General features: G+C 45.0%; 1 protein-coding gene across 2 annotated transcripts in view; it reads left to right on the forward strand.

Annotated features, from left to right (window-relative positions):
* Positions 1-24664, forward strand: part of CHST11 (carbohydrate sulfotransferase 11) — a 218116-nt gene that overhangs the window by 179597 nt on the left and 13855 nt on the right. The window lies entirely within an intron of this gene.

Genomic DNA, 24664 nt, shown 5'->3' on the forward strand with positions numbered 1-24664 from the left:
CTAAAATATCTTGGGAACGTGTAATTGAATCAGTAGACATGATCCCTGCCCTCAAGAAGCTTACAATCTAGGTGGAAGGAAATAGACAATGAATTAAAGATAGGAGGAGCAATCGAGTAGATATGTATACAAGTGCTACCAAAAGGGTGAAGGCTTTCTTGCAGGTAACTGGTTCTTCCCTACAGGGATTAAGCCCTACCAAGGGAAGTTTTCTATTCCAAAGCTTTAGAAATGGCTTGTCAGTGTGCCTCACTCCAGCCCTACTGTCTTGCTCAAATAGGCAAATAATATGGGAGTATGTTATGGGCAGGGAACGTGGCTGCTAATTCTGTTATATCGTACTCTCCCAAGCATTTAGTGCTCTGCACATTGTAAGCACTCAATAAATATGATTGATTGATTGATGAGGAATTGGTAACTCAGTATATTTTTCTTGAAACTGTCTGTTTGATCAGGGTGAAAGACCAGGGCAATGATTTTAGTATTTCTGGATAATAATTTTTTTAAAAGACCCATTTTCATGGACAAAATCCACGACTAATTTTTTTTAATGGTATTTGTTAAGCCAGGCACTGTACTAAGCACTGGGGTAGATACAAGCTAGTCAAGTTGGACACAGTCCATGTCCCACATGGGGCTCACTGTCTTCATCCCCATTTTACAAATGAGGTAACTGAGACACAGAGAAGCAAAGTGACTTGCTCAAGGTCACGAAACAGACAATTGGCAGAGTTGGGATTAGAACCCAGATCTTCTGACTCTCAGGCCCATGCTCTTTCCATTAGGCCAAGCTGCTAAAATTAAATTTTAGTCCCTTAATGTTATCATTTTTAAAGCCTGTCAGTGTGCAATTTTGAAATGTTTCAAACCTGCTTGTATTTGTTAAATATTTGAACTTTTCCCTAACACTAACTTGTGAGGCAGGACAGGGTATAGCCCACTATTGGGTAGGGACCGTCTCTATATGTTGCCAACTTGTACTTCCCAAGCGCTTAGTACAGTGCTCTGCACACAGTAAGCGCTCAATAAATACGATTGAATGAATGAATATACGAGAAAACAGCTTGACTTCCCTGACCAGGCAATGATTGGAAGGGTGATGGTGATACTGAATACATTAGTTCAGCCCCAGGAAAGTCTAAGAAGGATGTGGGCATTTTATCCAAGAAAAAACCTAAAGTATTTGCTCTAAGCACCTTTAAACATGTTGTTCTATCAACTAGAGAGAATTAAATTGAATCATTAGTACTGGACATTTTATCAATTTACCCTCTGAAACAATTCTGGGTCACGAGACTATCACCTCTTGAAATGTAATTTCACCTTCATTGTACTTTCCAAATGGTTTCAGAAATAACTTGGGTGAGCTTGATTTATAAAAGATTTATTTACTGATTTATAAAAGAGTTTCTTGATGTATTAAATCCCAGCATCTTTTTGGTATACCAAGATTCCCTGTAAATTGTTATCTCTCAGGGTGAAATGATGGTAAATAAACAAATACTTAATAAAGCCTGCAAGAATTATATCGGAGTTTTGATTCATTCTCCATCTGTTATCCTGAAGCACCTGGCAAACTGCCTCCTGGCCAGTGTGGAAAATAGGAATCAGAATTATTCCTCTTCCTTTGCTCAGAATAAACAACCGGGCTCATTTCTTGTGTGTTCTTCACATGCAATGTCCCTATCAATCTTGGAAGAACCAAGGACAATGGCAAACTATTTATAACTGAGTCCTTCATAGTGGAAAAAGAAAGAAGCCCAATTCTACTTTCATCTGTCCCCAGTGCCATTTGTTTTCTTGAACCCACAAGGGTAAATGCAAGATGAACTGTGACTGAGAAAACCCATTGACCAATGGCAGCTTGGAGTCAGATTTTGAAACTTAAAATATGGCCCATGGATGAGAAATGATAGAAATTGACTTCTGGGAATCATCAGTATTGCAAATTGGGTTGTGGAATGTCTCTTTTAGACTAAGAAGGTTTAGTTTGGGTTGTTGTTTTTTATGTGTGTGTGTGTGTGTGTGTGTGTGTGTGTCCGCGCACACGCATGTTCACCTGCTTCTGTAAAAGACAAGAAATGTCTAAGACATGGTAACAATCTAAGGAAAAAACTAATGTAGATTTGGGGTGATTTCTATGTAGAGATACTGTGTAAGGAAAGAGGGAGGAGGATGCCTTCAGAATGGTCAGGGGAAAGTAGCCTGGCCCAATGGAAAGAGCACAGGCCTAGGAGTCAGAGGGCCTGGGTACTAATCCTGCTCCATCACTTGTTTTCTGTCTGACCTTGGGCCAGTCAGTTCTCTGTGCCTCAGTTTCCTCATCTGAAAAATGGGGATTAAATCCTACTCCCTCCTACTTAGACTGTGAGCCCCATATGGGACACGGACCTGTGTGCAACCTGAATGTCTTGTATCTACTGCAGCATTTAGAGGAGTGCTTGACACATAGTGAGCACATGACAAATACCTTAATTATGAATTTTTAATAAATTCATTCGTATTTATTGAGCGCTTACTGTGTGCAGAGCAATGTACTAAGCACTTGGAAAGTACAATTCAGCAACAGAGACGATCCCTACCCAACAACAGGCATATGGCTCCCACCGGCTGAGGCTTTCCTGAAAGGGGCCCTCAACCTCAGAGGAGTTCTCTAAACTGTAAGCTCACTGTGGGTAGGGAATGTGTCTGTTTATTTAGATAGTACTCTCCCAAGCACTTAGTACCGTGCTTTGCACACAGTCAGTGCTCACTAAATATGACTGAATGAAATTAATGAATGGAACAGAATGTGAATACTGTCCCCCCCCCCCCCCCCCCCCCACTCCCCCACCTGCTGGCCTCCCAGGGCCGGTTCAACTCTGATTTAGTGAGAGTGGGCTAGGGAAGTGAAACACAATTGACTAGTAGGTGCTAACTCAGAAAACCATTAGCTTCGAGACCCTGGCTGCAGGAAGCAGCCCCAGTCCCCCCGTCGCCAACCACCACCTTGCCCCATCCCCACCTCCCTTCATTTGTCGTGGTCTAGGAAACAGACATCATCACCCTGTAAAACTTACCCCAGTACACAAACACCTCTTTGCTCCCTGCTGAATGAATGGGGGCAGTTTCTCCCAATTTATGGGGTGATGCCAATTTGAGTCAGGGACTGATGTGCCAGAGCAGTGCTACTGAGTGAGCCTTGTTCAAGTTCTGAGTCTTTGCGGCTCGAAAGCTTTCCTTTCTTGTTCGGGCAGTGGGGTTCTCTTAAGAGACAATCTTCCATTGTTCCATGTCAGCAAGTCTCCCCAGTTCCCCTTCTGCTGCCCCTCAAGGGGAAGAAAGCAGGGCTTGCGGGGAGAGGGCGAAGGGACGGTGAACCACCTTGGTGAAGGAATGCAGCTTCTAGTGGCTGGTCTTGGCTTTTGAGGACATGGTGTAAATGTGTACCACACAGTATATCCTTCTCAGGGATTTCCTGGCAGCCAAGGAGAATAAATAACGCCTTGTAAAATAACATGCCCAGTGTGTACTGTGAGGTCAGCCCGGACAAATACATTGGGTGATTGTGGCTTCTGATTTTCCATGAAGACATACCTCAAAACCCCAAAACCCCACAAGGTATTTAGGGGCCCCGGTTGGCCAAATTTATTAAGTTTTTTTGATTGGCATATTATGGAGGCATTCTATATTTGCAGTTGAGAGCCACTCTTTCATACATGGAATCTCTTTCTCTCTCTCTCTCTCTCTCTCTCTCTCTCTCTCTCTCTCTCTCTCTCTCTCTCTCTCTCTCTCTCTCTCTCTCTCTCCCTCCCTCTCTCTCCCTCTCCCTCTCCCTCTCCCTCCCTCTCCCTCTCCCTCTCTCTCTCTCCCCCTCTCTCTCCCTCTCTCCCTCTCCCTCTCTCTTTCTCCCTCCCCCTCTCCCTCTCTCTCCCCCTCTCCCTCTCTCTCCCCCTCTCCCTCTCCCTCTTTCCTTCCCTCCTTTCCTCTCCCCCCACCCCACCCAGGCAAAGGGGAGATTCCAGAGCCTGGTCAGGAAGAGGATTGCCGGACTTGGCGGGACCCTCTGCCGTGGGGTGGGAAGGACTCTTGTGGCTGTGAGGGGAAGGGTGGAGCTGGCCAAGAGCAGACCTGTCCCTATGAGTCTCCCCTTCTAAATTGTACGCGCCTTCAGTCATTATGGTATTTGTTAAGTAGTTACTGTGTGACAAGCACTCTTCTAAACACTGGGGTAGATACAAATTAATCAGGTTGGGCACAGACCCTGTCCCGCGTGGGGCTCCCAGTCTAAGAAGAAGGGAGAACAGTTATTTCATCCACATTTTCCAGTTGAGGTAACCGAGGCACAGAGAAGTTAAGTGACTTGTCCAAAGTCACAAAGCAGACAACTGGTACAGCCGGGATTAGAACCTAGATCCTCTGACTCCCAGTCCTGTGCTCTTTCTGCTAGACCATGCTGCTTCACTGCTTCTTGTCGGCAGCTCTGGTAAAATCTTTGGGCCACCCCACAACCATGTATAAATAAAGTAGATCTCATAGCTACCACCCAGCTCCTCTACTTCCTTCCCTTCCCTACGTGGGTTTTTTTTTCCGTAGTGCATTGTGGTATACTGAGAATATTTAGTGTTTAGTGGACTTTCTGTAACACCCTATCAGTGACTGTGATTTGCGTACTTTCCCAAGTGCTTTTTGCCCAGTACACATTCAGTATATACCATTATTTCTACTTCATGCTATTGCTACTATCAGCTTCCTTTGACCTAAATTATCTTATCAAGACATGGAAATAGCACTCTGTGTTTAGAAACTTCTTCAAGGATTGGTCCGTTTCCCCTTTGTTCCGTCAAACCAGGGGAACACAAAGTGCCTAAACCCGAACTAATGTCTCCTTGTTGACAAATTTCCATCCTGAGTATTTCTGGAACTCTAACTCAAGATATCTACAGCCACAGCGGGCAACAAACCTCACTGTGTGTGTAAAGCCTAAGCACTGATCTAGGATTAGGAGAATTGTTAAAGAGCTGGTTCCTTTAAGGTGATACTAAGGGTTGGATTAGCAAGAATTGTCAAAGATTTGTTATATGTCTTAACACGTGTATTCATCAATTTATTGCAATAAATGTCTCAAACTCCCCAACTCCCTTTGAGAGCAGAGCCATAGTTAGCAGAAGGGTTTCAGAAGTTCTGCTGGAAAGCCATATGATTCAGTGGCATTCATAGAGCACACCACCACTCTTTTCTACAGCAACAGATCCCTCACAGAGCTGGAGTGTTTCAAGGTAAAGCCCTTGGTTCTTTAGCTTAGATTTTTTCAGCTGTGCTTTTTCTCTGCCTTTTATTGACAGTTTGGAAAACTCTTCATAGCAGGTGTCACTCATCAAATGTCGTCATAGAATGCTCATCTGGAGGCAACGAAAGCCAGACTCCTAGGGGAAGAGTCAGACTGGAAAAAGAACTGCAGACTAGCACATTTTGGGCCCTCTTTGTTACTCATTCATCTTTCATTTCTTCTTGTTTACCCATAATCCTTCAGTTTGTCTGGGAGTAGATAATTTCAGACTTCACAGAAAATGACCAGGAGAGCAGTTAAGTAAAAAAACAAAAAAAAAAACCCTAGTAAATTTCTCCCCCATGCTCTTCTGCCAGTATTTCCTTAGTCTTGCCTTCATACTCCCTAATTTATCTCCATCTAGGTTTTAGCTCCTCCTTCTCCTCTCCCTTCTTTTTTCTCCTTTTTCTCCTTTTTCTCCTTCATCCTCCTCCTCTCTTCTCCTTTGTCAATTTATTTCTTCCCCTGACACTTCTGACCCAAAGTTATCAGTTTTTCAGAACTACTAGCTGGACCCCGGAGGTCCTCCCTCTTTGATCTCTAAGAGCTCATGGGACTGGCAGTGGGGCCTCGTACAGAAGTATTGATATGATTCTATTCACCCGAAAATGGGAAATGCAGTGCATGCAGCAAAACAAGAGAGAAAATGCAGTGAGCATCTAAGAGCCTTGTTGGCTTCTTAATGAGAAATTTATTCATCCAATCGTTCATTCAATTGTACTTATTGGGCACTTAAGCAGAGCACTGTACTAAGTGCTTGGGAGACTACAATAGAACAATAAACAGACACATTCCCTGCTCAAAACAAGCTTACATTGTAGAGGGAGAGACAGACAATATAAATTTTAAAATTACAGGTATACATAAGTGCTGTGAGGTTGGGAGGGGGGGATGAATAAGGGAGTGGGAGAAGAGGAAAGGAGAGCTTAAAGAAGGCCTCCTGAAGGAGATGTGCCTTCTATAAGGTTTTGGGGGGCAGGAGGAGAGAGAGAGTAATAGTTGATTATGAGGACAGAGAACATTCCAGGCCAATCCTGAATAACACAGGGAGGGTCTCCAAGGTCTAGTTAGTAGTCCTGCCTGCCCGGACCTATTGCTCATTCAGGGAGGCCTTGCGCAGGGCCGATAGATTCATTCAATTGTATTTATTGAGGGCTTATTTTGTGCAGAGCAGTGTACTAAGCGCTCGGGAGAGTACAACAATAAACAGAGATGTTTCCTGCCCACAACGAGCTTACAGTGTATAATCTGGATAGATGTTTCAGGAACGTGATGCTGGGAGTGTCCTCAGTCAGGAAGGGTAACCCAGTTGATGGAATCTGGCTCAAAGAGCTGCTGACATCCACAATGAGCAGGACCATGAGAGCAGCGTATCATTTGGGCTTAATCAGACAATGATATTTATTGAGTGCTTACTGTGTTAAACACGTGGGAGAGTACAGTACAATTGGTAGATGTGATCCCTGCCCACAAGGAGTTTACATTCCAGATATTTAAAACTCTCGTGCGTGCTCTCTGTGCCCCACCCTTCTTCCTGGACACTGATTTTTCATTGAGCAAAACAAAATGAGAGATTTCTAGCCAAAGAGGTGGGATGGGAGATTAGATGACAAATTAGCCCAAACTCAGGGTCAGGAAAACTTTTGCTGACAGCGGAGGAAATGAAGGCTTGTTTACTGTTCTCTTAAGCCCTGGGCAAAGAGAAATATTTAACCAACTCAGAGGAAACAGCATGAAGGATTGCCCAGTGGATAGAGCACAGGACAGGGAGTCAAGAGACGAGAGGTCTAATCGTGGCTCCACAACTTGTCTGCTTTGTGAGGCACTTTATAAAATAAGGAATTAATTCCTATTCTCCCTCCACCTTAGCCTGTGAGCCCTGTGTGGGTCAGGGACTGATTATCTGCAAATCTACCCCAGTGCTTAGCACAGTGCTTGACATATGACTGAGGTATTTGTTAAGCACTTATTATGTACTAAGTGCTGGGATAGCTACAAGATAATTAGGTCATACACAGTCCCTTTCCTACATGGGGCTCACAATCTAAGTGAGAAGGAGCATAGCCTAGTGAATAGAGCACAGACTTGGGAGTCAAAATGACCTAGGTTTTAATCCCAGGTTCACCACTTATCTGCTGGGTGACCGTGGGCAAATCAGATAACTTCTCTGGGTCTCACTTACCTCATCTGTAAAATAGGGATTAAAACTGTGAGCCTCCTGTGGAACATGGACTGTACCCAACCTGATCACTTTCATATCTTCCCCAGCGCTTAGAACAGTGCCTGGCATGTAGTAAGCACTTAACAAATACCACAGGAAAAAAAAAATTTGAACAGAGAGCAGGCTTTGAGTCCCAATTTTATAGATGAGGGAATTGAGGCCCAGAGAAGTTAAGTGACTTGCCCAAGGTCACACAGCAGGTAAGTGGCCGATAGTAAGCATTTAGCAAATACCACACTTCATTTTTGTAATTATCTAGGATTCTTAGCTCAGGAGAGACCAAACAGAAAATTGGCAGCACAGGCCCAGGTCAGTGGGAAAAGGATCAGGCCAACAGTTCAAAACCCCCACCCTCTGAACTTACAGGTATCTGAGGGACATCCGTTACCAGTTAGGTTGGACAGGAGGCTTTCACCATAGGAGGCGTGGCCTATGCTTGGGCATGGACCGCGCCATTTCAGACCCCAGCACATAACCTGATTTGTGGGTGAGACTTCCGACCTTGGATGAGTTAGGAACTGCTGTCCTAGGCCAACTGGTCTAATTCAACAGCAAGGCTGGTGTCATGAGACTTTTAGCTGGGTGGAGGGGCGATGAATGAGAGCTGGAGATGAACTGTGGCGTGGGTGAAAATTTTCCAATTAAGCTTTGGATGGGTTAGACGGGCCCTGAGAAGTCTGATTGCTCAGCTTTGCAAAATCTAGAGATGACCTTGGATGTCTCCTAAATGGGTTTGAGTGCTAACAGTATGTATTGAGTCCCACTGAGTGTTTAGTGCCTGGGAGAGCACCAAAGAAGTGCAAAAAGTGCCAACTGTTTAACGGACTTCTGGTTTCTGAATCATATGTAGGTGAGCTCCTCCGTTAGTATTTTGTAACCCTAGGCACCTCCTTTAAATATCCTTAAATGATCCTCACTAGCTGCCCTGCCCTCGATCTCTAAAGAGCACAGACAGTGGGACTTCAGTCACACCAAGACAGATTCAATCAGTGGCATTCATTGAGTGCTTACTGGGTTCTCTGTGCTATAATAAGCTCTTGGAAGAGTACAATACAACGGAGTTGGTAGACATGTTCACTGCCCACAAGGAGCTTCAATCTAGAGCCTGGGGAGCCTAGTGGTTTGGTAAATTCCACACTGGAATGGGCTGTGGAAATCTTTAATCCTAGAGATCTTTAAAAATGAGAGCAACATCCATTTGTCTTGAGTGGTATCAGTTCAGCTCCATCTGGAAGTTAGGGGACCCTCTCCCAGCACTAAGATTTTATGATTTTATTTTCACCCCGGTGGCATTCGGTTTTCTGGGTTACCCTGGAAAGGCCTCACTGATAGGAACTTTATGATCCAGGGGGACCACCCTTTTCACGGTCTGTCTGCTTCTCCGGTGCAAGAATTGTCCTTGTAATGTGTAGCAGAGTTTCCCTGCTATTTTCCTGTTATTTTGGAAGCAAATACATTTTCCACTATCCACCATTTCAAGGTGACTTTGTTATCACGAAATGGCACTTTGGGATGCGTGGTTACTGACTCTAGTACTTGCTGCAGGTCCCTGGAGGCGCCTGGGAGACCAATGGAGGAGACCTTACAGTAAGAATATGTTTCCCCTCCAGGAAATGCTACTGTAGCCGATACCAGTCTGAGGAAATTACTTACGCGCGAATGCTGTCTTCTTCCTCTCTCCCCTCCCATCTCTATTGTTCTTTGGGCCTTTCATTGGCTTTACACACTCTTAAAAATGAAAATTGGAAGAATTGGCTTTGGCTCATATATCATCAGAATTTGCAGTCAAGCATGATGAGTTGGGTTAACTGACTGGGATCTGGGTAGCTTCTGTGTGATGCCATAATATGATTCATAGCGGTGTGGCTGGCAGTAACTTAGAGCCCACACTCGCTCACATGGCCCATCAATCACCCGATTCCAATCCTGCCTTATCCAAGGCCATCCTGTTCCATCACCGCTCAGTCTGGCCCCCTTTTCCTGGTTGGAAAGTGGAGTTCCCGCAGTGAAGTGCCAGCATGATTATGACTGACACATCCAGTTACTGCCGATGTTTCTGGTTTCACCCCCAACCCTACCCTCCTCCCCACCACCAGTCCCACTTCAATACTGTTGTCTCAGTGCTTTGAACAGTGCTTGGCACATAGTAAGTGCTTACAAATACCATAATAATAATAATCACTAAGTGTCAATTCCAACCAAATCTATTCCAGATTTGATTTGTTTTCTCTGGAAGTTTAGAGTAAGCCAAGTCTTTTATTGGGGCCTAAAGGGTGACGTGGCTTAAGCCTCTGATTACTGGCACAATAGATACATGTATTTTTTACCCTGACGCTCAGCAATATCTATTAGAAGCTAAATAGATCGGGTAATCAATCAATCAGTGGAATTTCTTGAGCGTTTACTGGGTGCAGAGCCCTGTTTTAAGTGCTAACTGGCCAAATGGCAGAATTTCAGGGATGAAGTGTTTTCTTTGTTGTAGAGAGAGAGGGACTCTGAGAATGAGGGCAAATCCTGGAGCTGAAGCCCCTTTGAGGTTTGGAGATGAGTGGAGTTACCTTGTCACAGAGCTCAGATAAAAACCCTCCACCCTATTCAAGGACTCCATATTAATGTTTTTGAACTTTCCTTCCAGGTCATTCTCCCCATCGATAGCAGTAACACTTTCCCAGATTAAAGATGAGAGACTGAAGACTTGAGAAGCAGTATTGCCTAGTGGACAGAGCACGGGCGTGGGAGTCAGAAGGACCTGGGTTCTAATCCTACTCCACCACTCATCTGCTGGGTGACCTTGAGCAAGTCAGTTAACTTCTCTGTGCCAGTTGCCTCATCTGTAAAATGAGGATTAAGACTATGTGCCTCATGTGGGACATAGACTGTGTACAACATGATTAGCTTGTATCTACCCCAGGGCTTAGTACAGTGTCAGGCACATAGTAAGTGCTTAACAAATACCATTTTTAAAAGTGGGCTTTCCTAGAATTGTTTGCAATCCTACCTATTTTTCCTTGGCAAAGGAGGAAAATGATACCAAGTTTTCGGGCTATGTTGGCACTGACACTGTTAGTTGAAACAGTTCAAAATAAGGCACCCTCTTGGGAGGAGGAGACTGCATTTTCCAATTTCCGTTGGAGATGAATGACTGTAACTACTGATTTCAAACAGCATTAAGCAAAGTGGGAAGCAGCCAAGATTAAACAAATGTGAGGCCTTTGACGGAGACAACAGAGAGAGCTCGTCTTTTGATTCACATGTTCGGTTAAAAGATCTCGAGACAAATCAGTGAGCAGTCACTGAATTTGGAGAAAGAGCAAATGAACAAGAACCATGGTCAGTTGTTGCCAGTGCACTGAATGGTTAAAAAAAACCCTTTCCTAAATGAGCACTTTAATAGGCTTGAGAGATTTAATGAAGAAGGATAAATTACGGAAAGGAATTGATCTTTGATGTTGCTGCTCTTTGACTTACAAAATCACTCACCTTCTCCCCCTATTTCTTTCTCCATTCAATGAAACTCAATCACAGTCCTGCACTCTCCCCACTGCCCCACTTACAGAATTATTTTTAAGATCAGTTTTTTACTTTTGCAAAGCCCCGTCTGAGGACCTGGGAAATCAGATGGTCCAGGTGCTCTGCCAAGTGCTGAGGTGCAAACAAGATAATCAGGGTGGACACAGTCCCTGTCCACTTGAGGCTTACAGTTTAAGTAGGAGGGAGTAGGAGTTAGTTCCCATTTTACATGTAAGAAAACTGAGGCACAGAGAAGGTAAATGACTTGTCCAAGATCACACAACAGACAAGTGGCAGAGCTGGGATTAGAGACTCCCAGGCCCGTAGTATTTCCAAAGGACAACACTCCTTCCCATGCTTCCTGCCAAACTGCTTCTTCCTTATGTTTAGCTCCATCCATCTTCTCCTGCTGGCTTTACTCACTTCCACCATCCTTTGGAGCCCAAGCCTCATTGTCAAATGCTGCCCCCCAGAATATTAATTGTAGTATCTGTTAAGCACTTTGAATGTTCCAAGTGCTGGGGTAGATACAGGATAATGAGGTTGGACACAGTCCCTGTTCCACTTGGGCCTCACAGTCTAAGTAGGTGGGAGAACACGTTTTGAAACCCTGTTTTATGATGAGAAAACTAAAGACAAAGAAAAGTTAAATGACTTGCCCAAGATCACACAGCAGGCCCATGACAGAGCCAGAATTAGAATCCAGGTCCTCTGACTCCTAGGCCAGTGCTCTTTCCATTAGGCAACACTGTCTCCATGAGAATTGTCCAGGAGCTCACTAACTAAATGAGGGAGAGAGAGAAGGAGCAGCTGCCAATCATCTGTTCCAGTTCCCCTGGTATTTAGTACTCCCCTGCCCTGTTTAGCTCTCTTCACTCACTGCCTGCACCAGCCCTGAGGGAGTAAGCTAGAGGAAGGAAAGCCTGGACTTCTTTGAAGCCAAGATGAGAATTGTTGGAGTGAAGGATTGATTTCCCAGTCCCCTAAGCCTTAGAAGCCCATGCCCTGATTCTAGCATTTTTTATTTTTAGTGGTATTTGTTAAAGGCCCACTATGTGCCAGGTAGTATACTAAGGGCTGGGGTAGATACAAGTTAATCAGGTTGGACACAGTCTATGTCCCATATGGGGCTTATGGTCCAGTGCTTAGAACAGTGCTTGGCTCATAGTAAGCACTTAACAAATGCCATTATTATCATTATTATTATTAATCCCCATTTTACTAATGAGGTAACTGAGGCTCAGAGAAGTTAAGTGACTTGCCCAAGATCACAGAGCAGACAAGTGGCAGAACCAGGATTAGAACACAGGTCTTCTGATTTCAATGCCTGTGCTCTTTCCACTAGGCCATACCACTTTACATAGGGACATATTTTTTTCTATCCTCAGTATACTGATATATTTGTTGATTCAATTATTTATTTTAGTTATTCCTATAAATATTTTTGATCTGTCTCCCCAATTAGTGTAAGCTCTTTGTGGGTAAAGAACCTGTTGCTTTATTCTGTGCTTGCCAGGCACCTAGTAGAGGGCACTGCGTCAAGTGAGCACTCAATAAATGTTGGCACTTATGCAACTACTCCTCTAACTTGCCTCATCCCCTGAAGGTTTGTTTTTTTGTTTTTTGTTTTTTGTTTTTGCTAGCAGTATTGAGCACTTGGGGAACCCCCTCACCATAGGATATAGTAAGTTGACATAGCCCAACTTGTGTCTCTGGAGAGACCTCCTTGTCTTGTCCTCTCTCCGGAATCTCGGGTGCTCCCAGAAAGACAAGCCATCTCGGTGATACTTCTCAGAAATTTTATAGAAGGCAAATTTAGGGTTGATTAAGGAGTCCAGGGTTCGACATTCTGACGGGAAGGCACTGGCCTGTACCTCCACCCTTTTGTGACACCTTATTTTTGCTTTGTTTAAAAGGGCAGGTTTAACAAATCACATCCTTTGCTGTGATCAGAGTTGGAGACCTTAATTCCTATCTGGCAGTACACTGTAGGCTTTTCATAGTAAGGGATCCCAGTTCATGGTCATATTCAACACAGAGGCTTTGTTGAAAAGAACCTAAGTCTTCTGTCAATGAAATGCTATTCTCTAGCTAAACATGTGTGTTTGGTTCAGAACCTTTGAACCTCAGGAGCCGAAGGGGAATCCTGTTAGAACTAGCAGCCAGACCAAGGCCTCTGGCCACAAGCTGCCCCCAGAAAGGTGTTCACAGGGCAAAAAAGAGGCCGATTCCAGTTGCACCCCAATCTTGTCTCCATCATGGAGAATATTCCACTTCCTCAGTCAGTCAGTCATATTTATTGAACTCTTACTGTGTGCAGAGCACTGTCCTAAGCACTTGGGAGAGAACAGTATAATATTATAACAGACACATTCCCTGTCCAACTAGCTTACAGTCTAGAGGGGGAGACAGACAGTCTACATAGTTGATTCAATCGTATTTATTGAGCACTTACTGTGTGCAGAGCACCGTACTAAGTGCTTGGGAAGTACAAGTCAGCAACATATAGAGACGATCCCTACCCAACAGTGGGCTCACAGTCTAGAAGGGGGAGACAGACAACAAAACAAAACATGAAGACTGGTGTCAAAATAGAACAAATAGAATTAAAGCTATATGCACATCATTAACAAAATAAATAGAATAGTAAATATGTACCAGTAAAATAGAGTAATAAATCGGTACAAATATATACAATTGCTGTGGGGAGGGGAAGGAGGTAGGGCGGCGGGGGGGGTAGGGAGGAGGAGGAAAAAAAGGGGGGCTCAGTCTGGGAAGGCCTCCTGGAGGAGGTGAGCGCTCAGTAGGACTTTGAAGGGAGAAAGAGAGCTAGCTTGGCGGATGTGTGGAGGGAGGGCATTCCAGGCCAGGAAAAGGACATGGGCCAGGGGTCGTTGGTGGGACAGGCGACAATGAGGTTCAGTGAGGACCTTAGTGGCAGAGGAGTGGAGCGTGAGGGCTGGGCTGTGGAAGGAGAGAAGGGAGGCGAGGTAAGGAGGGGGCGAGGTGATGGAGAGCCTTGAAGCCGAGAGTGAGGAGTTGATTCTTTAACTTTCCCTAATAGTTGTATCGTAATAAGAATTAATATTAATTATGGTATTGTTAAACACTTATTATGTGCCAGGCACTGTTCTAAGCATTGGGGTAAATAGTAGATAATTGGGTTGGATAGAGTCCCTGTCCCACATAGGGGTCACAATCTTAATCCCCATTTTACAGATGAGGGAACTGAGGCACAGAGAAGTTGTGACGTGCCGAAGGTCACACAGCAGACAAGTGGCAGAGCTGGAATTAGAACCCAGGTCCTTTCTGGGCTCATTTCTATCCACTAGGCCATGCTGCTTGGAAGAGCTGGCAGACACATTCCCTACCCACAACAGTCTCATGAGCAGGAGAGAAGAGAACAGTCAGCTCCAAGTCAGTTAAACTCTTTCAGGAACTAAGTAGAGGTTGGGGGACGAGGCAGTGTCTCTTGGCCGCTCCCACTCCATCTAACTTTCCCCAGAGAGCTCTGCTTTCACTGGGGTGTCCCACTGGGTGGCTAGAGACGTGTTGGGCTTCCGATTCATAGCCGCACTCCAGAGTCTGAGGCAGTGCCATCTTGAGCAGCATAACGGAATGCTGATAGAGCCACAGGAATTGATCTGTGGAAGAGATGGATACGAGTCACTGCTCATAATGAATAAAAATTGGTAGAGTGTGTATAAAAGGTAAGGTGTAGGAGTGAACACATCTCTTTCTATTTTCTTGTCTTGAGGTTTGGACGCAGATGCTAAATACCCACCAGCTGGTTTCTCTGATAAACATGCTCCTTCCCTTAGATCAAACTCTAGGGAGCTTAAACATATATAAACATATAAACATATATTTATGTATGTTTGTACATATTTGTTACTCTATTTATTTATTTATTTTACTTGTACATATCTATTCTATTTATTTTATTTTGTTAGTATATTTGGTTTTGTTCTCTGTCTCCCCCTTTTAGACTGTGAGCCCACTGTTGGGTAGGGACTGTCTCTATATGTTGCCAACTTGTACTTCCCAAGCACTTAGTACAGTGCTCTGCACACAGTAAGTGCTCAATAAATACGATTGATGATGATGATGATGAGCCCTGCACAGACAAACAGGACGCTAACAACCCCTGATTGTCTCCAGGGTCTGCCCGAAAGTAGCTTTCAGATTTCAGGATAATCCCTGCTCTTGGACCTAGTGTGGGTTTCCTGTGTGCTTGAGCAGAAGGTCGACAGGGGACCCCCATCTTAAAGCGGAACCCGGGGATGGACCTACCCTTTGGATAGGGATGAGGGGACTTTCTGGCTTGGCTCTGAACGAGTCACTTTCCACATTTTGTGAGATGGGGTGATGATATTACTTTCCTTGCGAGTTGTTATGGGACTTTAACAGACCATTTCCAGAATGGGTTATATGACTACAACTTCTAACAAAGTTGAAGGGTGCTAGACGTCGGAGATCTTTAGAAAATGCATTAAATCACACATGGGGCTGGGACCCCATGAAAACTTTGTTATATGGGAGTTTATTATGCAGAAGCTCGTGGTCAAGACATTTTGTTGCATCTTGGGCTTGTAAAAAATCCTCTGACTGGTATTAGAATTTTATTTTACAAATGCCCATTTTTAAATAGACTGTGGGTCTGTGGCAGAACATTCTTTCATTCAGTAGTATTTATTGAGCACTTACTGTGTGCAGAGCACTGTACTAAGTTCCTGGAAGAGTGCAATTTAACAATAAACAGACATATATTCCCTGCCCACAATGAGCAGCAAACATAACAGCAGTTTCAGCATTTGTCTCTGTCACTCCCCCAAAGGGCCAGGTTGACTCGGCCATCAGAGAGCAGTGTGGGATCTAAAGACATTCCTAAATGGTTTTAACTGGGCAGGACAGCATGAGGCATTGTGGCTTAAGAATCTGCTAAGTAAAGTGTGGGAAGTCAGATGCACACTGCCAGGAATATAATTGGACCTAATTGTGTGTTCCACAAAAAGCCTAGTGCCTCCACTGAAATAAAAAAGGAAATATGCAATCAAGAAAACAAACTAGTTGCTTCCCGTCCAAACTAAAAGGTCAGAGATAACTTCGGCCAATTTCACGTGCCAACGAGCCACTGAGATGGAGATCCTGAGTCATGTGGCCTCTTCTTAAATCTGAAGCTCGGTGATTCGAATGACAACATAATTTATCACCAGGTGCAGCTGGAGCTCAACTCAAGCCAGCAGAGGAAAGTCAGAGGCTCCTGTCAGCATATGTTGCGGGGGAGAAAATAACCAATTTTAAATGAAAAGGCAGTGGACTGGTAATTAAAGGGTGCCATGACCACCTGAGATGCCCAAATCTGATCTTTCCTTCTTGGTACCCGACCTTGCTAACTTTGTAATGAGAAGATTGTGTCTCAGCAGAGGTTATGTGACTGGGCTCAGGTATTAAGGGATTCCCTGTGGGAACCATGCCTTTGGCCTCTGGCTGGGAAGACGGGAAGTGTCTTCGTTGGGCATTCTTGGATCAAGGTGATAGGAGCTTCCCACCTTTCCTTTTCCATTGGAGGACAGGCATTTCAGTTCAAGTGTGCCAAGGGGTAGGGGCTGGGAATTGTCTTAGCAGCCAGAGAGAGGTTTTTCAGAGCAAAGGTTCTTGGGAAAGGAGAGCAGGAATGGTTCAAGGAGGAACTGAAGAACTTCGGCATACCCATTCCCACTCGGAGGGGTTCAAAGGGAAGAGTCATGACAACCGTACTTTAGCTGATGGCTGAGGGAACTGGGAACCAGAAAGATCATGCCTTTCAATGATACCTGACCGGTCTTTCTTCACGCTTTATCACCCTGAGAGTTATTGACTGTAGGCCATGTCTCCTCTCACCAAACTCTACAGAATTCCCACAGGAGAGAATGCCCGGGGATGTACTGAGAGCTCTGCAGGGAGGCAGCCAATCCAGCAGGCTTCTTGCCTTCTTCCCCTTGAGGTGTCTGTCCTGTGCCCAAATTGGAATCTCCAGATGGACCCCGGAACTCATCCACCAATCAGTGGTATATATTGAGCGCTTAAAGAGAGTACGATGCAACAGAGTTGGTAGAAGTGCACCCTCCCCACAAGGAGCTTACAGTCTAGAGGGAACTCATGGAATGCTTTCCCACAAAGAGTGAGCTAGGGGTGGCTGGGCAGGACTCCTCTTGTTTCTGTGGTCTGTCTCCGCACCCTGAGCACTGGGCCAAAATCTGCCCCGGAATGAGGAGGGTGAGCTGGAATGTCAGCCTGGCTAAGACACTGACTCTTTAATGTCAGACCTCGGGCGGAAGGGGACGGGTATCTGGTACATTGTTGTGGTTTCTGGGGTCAGATTGTTCTGCTTCCGACATTGCGGTCTCAATGGAAGTGATTAAGGAAAAATCGCACAGACTGAAGAGTCGGGGATGAGTCTTACTGGAAGACCAGATTCTTTTGCAGCATGAGGGGGTTGGTAAAGGGGAAGTTGAGTTGAAAGAATGAATGAGAAAAATGATGACTAATTCATTTTTTTGGCCTGGTAGTCTAGAAAGTTTTTCCCAAACCCCAAATTCTTCCTTATGTAATAAAAAAGTAATCCGTCAGGATTTTGTGAGGATGACAACATAGAAATGACCATTGTTTCAGCTTGACATTGTTTTTTGTTTTTAAAAAGTCTTGAAGATGTTGTGTCTTCTTAGCACCAGCAGGGCATTTTCAACTTTCTCTGATCACAGCTCTAACTCATTAAAGCAGTTCCGTTGAAACGAATAGAGATGGCTTAGCTTAGTTTTAATCAGAATTTACTAAAATATCTTTGATTCTCAAACCTTCCTATAATTTGCCTCCAAACTTCCACCAAACATCAAATAACTGGAAGACTAAGCCTAAAATAAGCAAAATGGATTGATGAGGGGAAATTCAGATCAGACAAAAACAACTTACTATAGTTCTTTCACAATTGACAGCAATTATTCAGCCCCAAAGCTCTCCTTGAAATAGTTTTTTGCCCCCTAGCTGAGTTGGAGGAGTCCCAGAGGTGGCTTTGCCCTCCCACCCTCCGCCACCAGGCAAGCGAATACCGAAACTCTCCAGGCCCAGTGGTTAGCTATTCCAAGTGGAGACAGCATGGGCCTGCGAACCAGAGGATCTGGGTTCTAATCCCCGCACTTGCCTGCTGTGTGACCTTGGGTCCAGCCGAAACCACCCCGCTGTCGTCCACATCCTGCCTCTAGCCTGGAATACCCTCTCCCTCCATATCCCCAGAGGATCATCCTCTTTTCCTGCAAAGCTTTACTAAGATCTTATTTCCGCCAAGAGGCCTTCCCGGACTAAGTCTTCATTTCTCCTATTCCCTCTCCCTTCTGTGTCCCCCATGCACTTGGATTTACACCCTTTATTCACCCCACCCTCGGCCCCATAACACTTATGTATAGGTTCGTAATTTATTTATTTATATTAATGTCTGTCTCCCCCTCTAGACTGTAAGCTCCTTGTGAACATGGAACATGTCCACCAACTCTGTTATATTGTACTTTCCCAAGTGCTTAATATAGTGTTCTGCACACAGTAAGCGCTCAATAAATGATTTCCCAATTGATCCCCAGGCTCTCAAACTCCAAACATGCACTGACACTTTTCCAGAAATGGACAAAAATCTGAGAGTCATGTGTGGTTCAGCCTTGCATGATGATGAGCCCCAGCTAGCGCTCATTGAAAAAAAACATAAATGTGGGGGCCCATTAGTCAGTGGAAACTCATAGGAGGAATCCCAGTCACTTCTTTCTGCCTTGGTCTGTGAGTCATATGGTCTCCAATGCTAAGTCCTTAAAAGGGAATTAGGGCTCTAGGTGGTCAGTCTGTAGCCACATTCTCCCTCTTCCCCCCACAGCCCTGCCTTATCACTGCTTGGGCCCCTTCTCCCTGAGCAAGTGGTCCTCCACTTCTGAAGAGGGCACAAGTGGCAGTGATATCAGAGCCATGCATTTGTGGGCAACCTGGAGGGTTGCAGTGTGCCCAATAAATACTCTGTAAATAACAATCACGGTGATAGTCATTAAGCACTGACCACGTGTCCAATACCCTACTAAGCATCAGGATAGATAAAAGATAATCATCAGAACTAATAAAGTGGAAGCTTTCCCTTAAAGTGAGCTGGGGCCTCCCTTAACTAACTGGGAATATGGGCACAAATGGCAAGTATCAGAGCCATTACAACTGGTAACCGCTTACTGGTGATTTTATTTTGTCTTTCGATCTCTAGACAGGCAGAGAGATCTTGGAGAAGATTGGGTGGGCCAGGTCTGGATTCAGAGCTAAAAGGACACCACGCTGGTGGTTGGGCCACAATTTCCAGAAATTTATCCCTGGCATTTTTATGACTGGAGATTGGACAATGGAATTTTCTCACCTAATCTCAGACGGTGACTGCTTTATCAGACTGTCCGAACTTACCCCGGTTGCTGTGGGATAAAAGAAAGAAATGCTAACTCATGACAGCAGATTTAATGCTTTGTTTAAAATAATAATAGTAACATTCACTATTATAATTATATATAGTTTAATTGTAATATAATAATATTTGTTAAGCACTTACTATGTGTCATGCTCTGTACTTAGCGCTCGGGTCGATACAAGATACAAGATAATCAGGTCAGGTCAGACACAGTTCCTGTTCCATATGGTGCTCACAGTCTATACAGGAGACAGGGCGGATATTGAATCCCCATCTTGTGATGAGGAAACTGAGCACAGAGAAGTTAAGTGACTTGCCCAAGTTGTCACATAGTGGGCAAGTGGCGGAGCTGGGGTTAGAATCCAGGTCTCCTGACTCCCAATCCTGTACTCTTTCCACTAAGCCAAACTGCTTCCAAACCCCCCAGAAAGTGGTCAGTTTGGCAAAAATGTAGACCTCTTAAATGCAGCAACTGGATTCTTTCCTTTGAGATGGGCTCAGAAGGGGAACCAGCATGGGACAGCTTTGTGGGGGCCAGAGGAGAAGGCTCAGAGTTTCCTTCAGTGTCCGCTGCTCTGTGCCTTGCAAGCAGATGATATTCACTGATGATGGTCTGATCTTTCCTCTCTGTCTTTCCTGCTCCCCTCTCTCAGTCCTTAACTCAAGTACTCAAGCCTTGTCTCCCTGCAGCAGCACCAGACAGGGAGGTTTGAGGTTTCTGGAAGGCATTTTATGAGCCTGAAGTTACTATTTTATAGGAAACAAGGCGGAAAGAAAACCCCACCCGCCCTCTCCAGTGACAGAGGATGTGCTTTGTATGTCTTTGGCAAGGTAGCAGGACTCTGGCTGGTGCCAGGGGAGGAGCAGTGAAAGATCGTAAGGAGGGAGGGAAGCAGGCTGGTGGGCAGTAGTGCCAGGAACCCTTTCTCCCACCGGAAGCCAGAGGCGGTCGGCTGCCCACGCTTGCAAATGGGCATCTTTGTGCCTGGGAACTGAGCTGCCCTGAAGGGAGCTTTAGGTTTCCAAAAAAAGTAATAGTATCAGTTCCCATCCCTCGGTTTTCTGGCCCCGTCAGCTCATTGCCCTGGTTCAGAAAATATCACATCCCACGGAAGAAAAAGTTACACAAACAGTACTCGCTCTTGACTAATATAATTATGTCTGAGCCACTTCCTTTGTGCCCACGATGGTCGATGGGGAGGGACGGCTCTGGCCCTGCCTTGATGAATGGGCCCTTCTGCGGGGCGGAGGAAGGGGTGCAGGGCTGTGTCTGGGTCTCCTGTGTGCTGGGGACATAACACAATCTGGTTGTGCAGCTCAGAAAGGGGGCCAGTTTCCTTCTATTATGGCTGTGGGCAGAGGGCAGCTGTGCCAATCAGTTACCTGCCCTCCACCCTGTCTGCCCAGGGCGAGCTCTCAATGGAGCCATCTCCTCAGGAGGCCCTCCTGCAGAAACCTTTGAAGAAGTAGCACTTCAAATTCCATTCTCCATGGCCTGGCTATCCAGGTGTCTGCAGAATCCTAGCTCCTCCCCTCTTTCCTCTCTCTCCTACTGCTTATCTGCTCAGCATTCATTCATTCATTCAGTCGTATTTATTGAGCGCTTACTGTGTGCAGAGCACTGTACTAAGCACTTGGAAAGTACAATTCAAGAATAAAAAGAGACAATCCCTGCCTCCAACGGGCTTCCAGTCTTTGCCTGTGGGTACCCGGTTCTAGATCCAGGAGAGAACCTTGAGACTAACAGTAGATGGGAGTCAAGATTTTTTTAGCACCAATATTAGGAGAAAGGCATTAAAGTCCCTGTCCTTGAGAAGCTTGTGTGGAAGAGGGGTGGTTATGATCACAGAGAGGAATGGATGAAATATTGACAAGGAATAATCGTTAGGAGGTTGGTGATGAATAGTATGTGGGGGCTAGTGAGAGTGAGGAGTCAGAGCTGACTCTGCAGGGGCGAGCAGGTGGCTCATGAAGGATTGTGGGATTGTCGACAGTAATGCTAAATTAGGAAGAGACAATTTAAGTGGGATAATGAGTTCCATTTGGGCCATATTGTCTGTAAGATTTAAGGTCTGGAAGGAGATGTACCCAAGGCAGAAGGTATTGCACCATTCTGTCTCTACCAGCAACGTATCCCCATCCTTTTAACAAAACAGTTATAATAATAACAATAATAATAATGTTAGTGCTTGCTAGGCACTTACTATATGCTAAGTGTTGTACTGAGTGCTGGGGTAGATATGAGATCATCAAATGAGACACAGTCCCTGTCCCACAAGGATCTTACAGTCTATGAAAGGAGAGCCGGCATGAGAAGCAGGATGGCGTAGTGGATAGAGCATGGGCCTACGAGTCAGAAAGTCATGGGTTCTAATCCTGGCTCTGCCACTTGTCTGCTGTGTGACCTTGGACAAGTCAGTTAACTTCTCTGTGCCTCAGTTACCTCATCTGGAAAATGGAGATTGAGACTCTGAGCCCCATGTGAGACAGGGACTATGTCCAACTCTATTTGCTTGTATCCATCCCATTGCTTAGTACAGTGCCTGGCACATAGTAAGCACTTAACAAATACCATAATAATAATAATTATTATTATTATTAGGTATTAAATGCCCATTTTAGAGATGAGGAGACTGAGGCATGGAGAAATGAACTGACTTGTCCAATACACACAGCAGGCAAGTGTCAGAGCCAGGATTGGAATCCAGGTCCTCTAACTCTCAGGCCCGGGTTCTTTCCACCAGATCTCATTGTTCTAGGAGACAATTACCAGGGCGCTGCTGGTCCTGAAAGTGGCCTGGCCTGGGGGATGTCTCTGCTGGGTGTGGGGTTTTGATACCAGGACAAAAGAGAAAGCAGGGTTTATTTTTTAGAAGGTTTCGTTTGGAAGAGAGAAGTGGCAGTGATGACTCAATGGCTGTGAAGAGGACCATGACTCCCTATTGAACTCTTTAGTTTCATCACCATATATGGACAGAAAATGGACAGCACAGTGAAAGAGCCACTAGACATTCTGATTCTTTCCAAATGTAATGTTACTCGTCAGCAGCTGAAACCACATCATTTGTGTGTTTCTGAGCACCGCTCTAGTTGAAGCGTCGTATCAAGCATGGAAGGGAATTGGAAGAGAAAACCAAGATCAGGTCCCTGCTGTTGAGGCACTGTAGACTGTAGATTCCTCTAGACCATAAGCTACTTGTGGGCAGGGAACATGTTATATTGGTACTCTCCCAAGTCAGTGCTCAATAATATGATTGATTGAGCTAACAGTCTAGTCGAGGGGTGAGAAGGAAAGAGACCGGGGAACCTAAACCACAAGCAGCGTGGCTTAATGGAAAGAGCACAGGCCTAGGAGTCAGAGGCCTGGGATTCTAATCCCAGCTCTGCCACCTGCCTGCAGTGTGACCTTGGGTAGGTCACTTAACTTCTGAGTACCTCAGGTTCCTCATCTGTAAAATGGAGATTCAGGACATCCTACTTTGATTGTGCATTTTCTGGGTATTTGTATCTACCCCAGCAAATAGTATAGTACAGTGTTTGGCATGTAATGAGTACTCAACAAGTAACATTATCATCATCATCACAAACATCAAGGAGGGATAGAGAGGCAACCTAACCAAATCACTAGAAGAAAGGAGAGCTGTAGACTGTCGACCCCTCTAGACCGCAAGCTTCTTGTGGGCCGGGAACTTGCCTACCAACTCTCTTATATTGTACTTTCTTAAGTGCTTAGTACAGCTTACATGTCTCCCACAAGGGCCTTGTCGTTGTTCTAAATAATAAAGAACACTTGTGCTATTCTCCATTGAGATAGCTGGATGAGAACCAGGGGTCTTCCAAGGGCGTTAAATTCCTGTTGGGCAGTAACGGCTTTTAGTGGGTTTAATCTTTGGGCTGATTTATGGCAGTTCTCATAGGATGAGCCAGAAGTGGACATATCTGCTTGCCATTTTGTCCTCCTTTTGTCCAAACCCATCCAAGTCCCCCACGCTATCGCATCCAACCTCATTTCCTCTGCACTTTTCTCATTTCTGTTCCAAGAAACAGTTTAAAGGATGGCTATTTAGATTATAGGCATTTAGCCTAGGCCTCTTCCTCTCTCTGTGTTCTCTGCTGTTTGGCCTCAGCTGTGGATCCTCAGAAATACAAGTAATGGTTTTGCATTCCAGATAAGGTCTGACCCAGAAGGAAAATGCAGGGCTAAAAACTCTGGTGAATGCCAGTCGCTCACGATGCCAGCCCCTCCCTTGTGCATATTGGCTGATGGTGCCAAGATTGACATAAAGATTCCTTCTCTTTATTTCATTGGCAGTTCCTGGCCTGGCCAGATGAATTGGAAATCTCAGCTTCTTCTTTTAACAGGCTGTCTTAGAATCTCCTGGTGTCAGTGCACACTCTTTCCTTAATCTGAAAATCTAAGCATTTCCTTCCTTTTCCTGCCCTTGACAGCCAGCATTTCTCTGACTCATTCATTCAATCGTATTTATTGAGCGCTTACTATGTGCAGAACACTGTACTAAGCACTTGGGGAGTACACAGTGCACAATGCTTCTTGGAAGCTTGTGGGTTTCAAAGTTTCAGTCACTGAGAGCTCAGGTCTTGCCTGGCCATGTTAACCAACTCAGGCTAGCTTCTGAGGCATGGATCCTGTCAGATCTCCCAAGTTATGAAGGGTCAGGTTTGGTCATTACAGTACTCAAGGCAAAGTTTTATTATTATTATTATTAATGATAATAATAATAGTATTTGTTAAGCACATACTTTGTGTCAAGCACTGTTCTAAGCGCCAGGGTAGATACAAGCTCATCAAGTTTGACAGTCCCTGTCATTCATTCATTCAATCGTATTTATTGAGCGCTTACTGTGTGCAGAGCACTGTACTAAGCACTTGGGAAGTACAAGTTGGCAACGTATAGAGGCGGCCCCTACCCAACAGTGGGCTCACTTGGGGCTCACAGTCCTGAACCCCATTCAACAGATGAGGTAACAGAGGCACAGAGAAGTTAACTGACTTGCCCAAAGTCACACAGCAGACAAGTGGCGGATCTGGGATTAGAACTCAGATCCTTCTGACTCCCAGGCTTGTGCTCTATCCACTAAAGCCAGGCTGCTTCCTGGATCAGCTAGGAGTCTCTGACTATATGGTTCCAAGAAGTAGTATGGC

Source organism: Tachyglossus aculeatus, chromosome 14 (genome assembly GCF_015852505.1).
Source record: "Tachyglossus aculeatus isolate mTacAcu1 chromosome 14, mTacAcu1.pri, whole genome shotgun sequence".
NCBI classification, from domain to species: domain Eukaryota; kingdom Metazoa; phylum Chordata; class Mammalia; order Monotremata; family Tachyglossidae; genus Tachyglossus; species Tachyglossus aculeatus.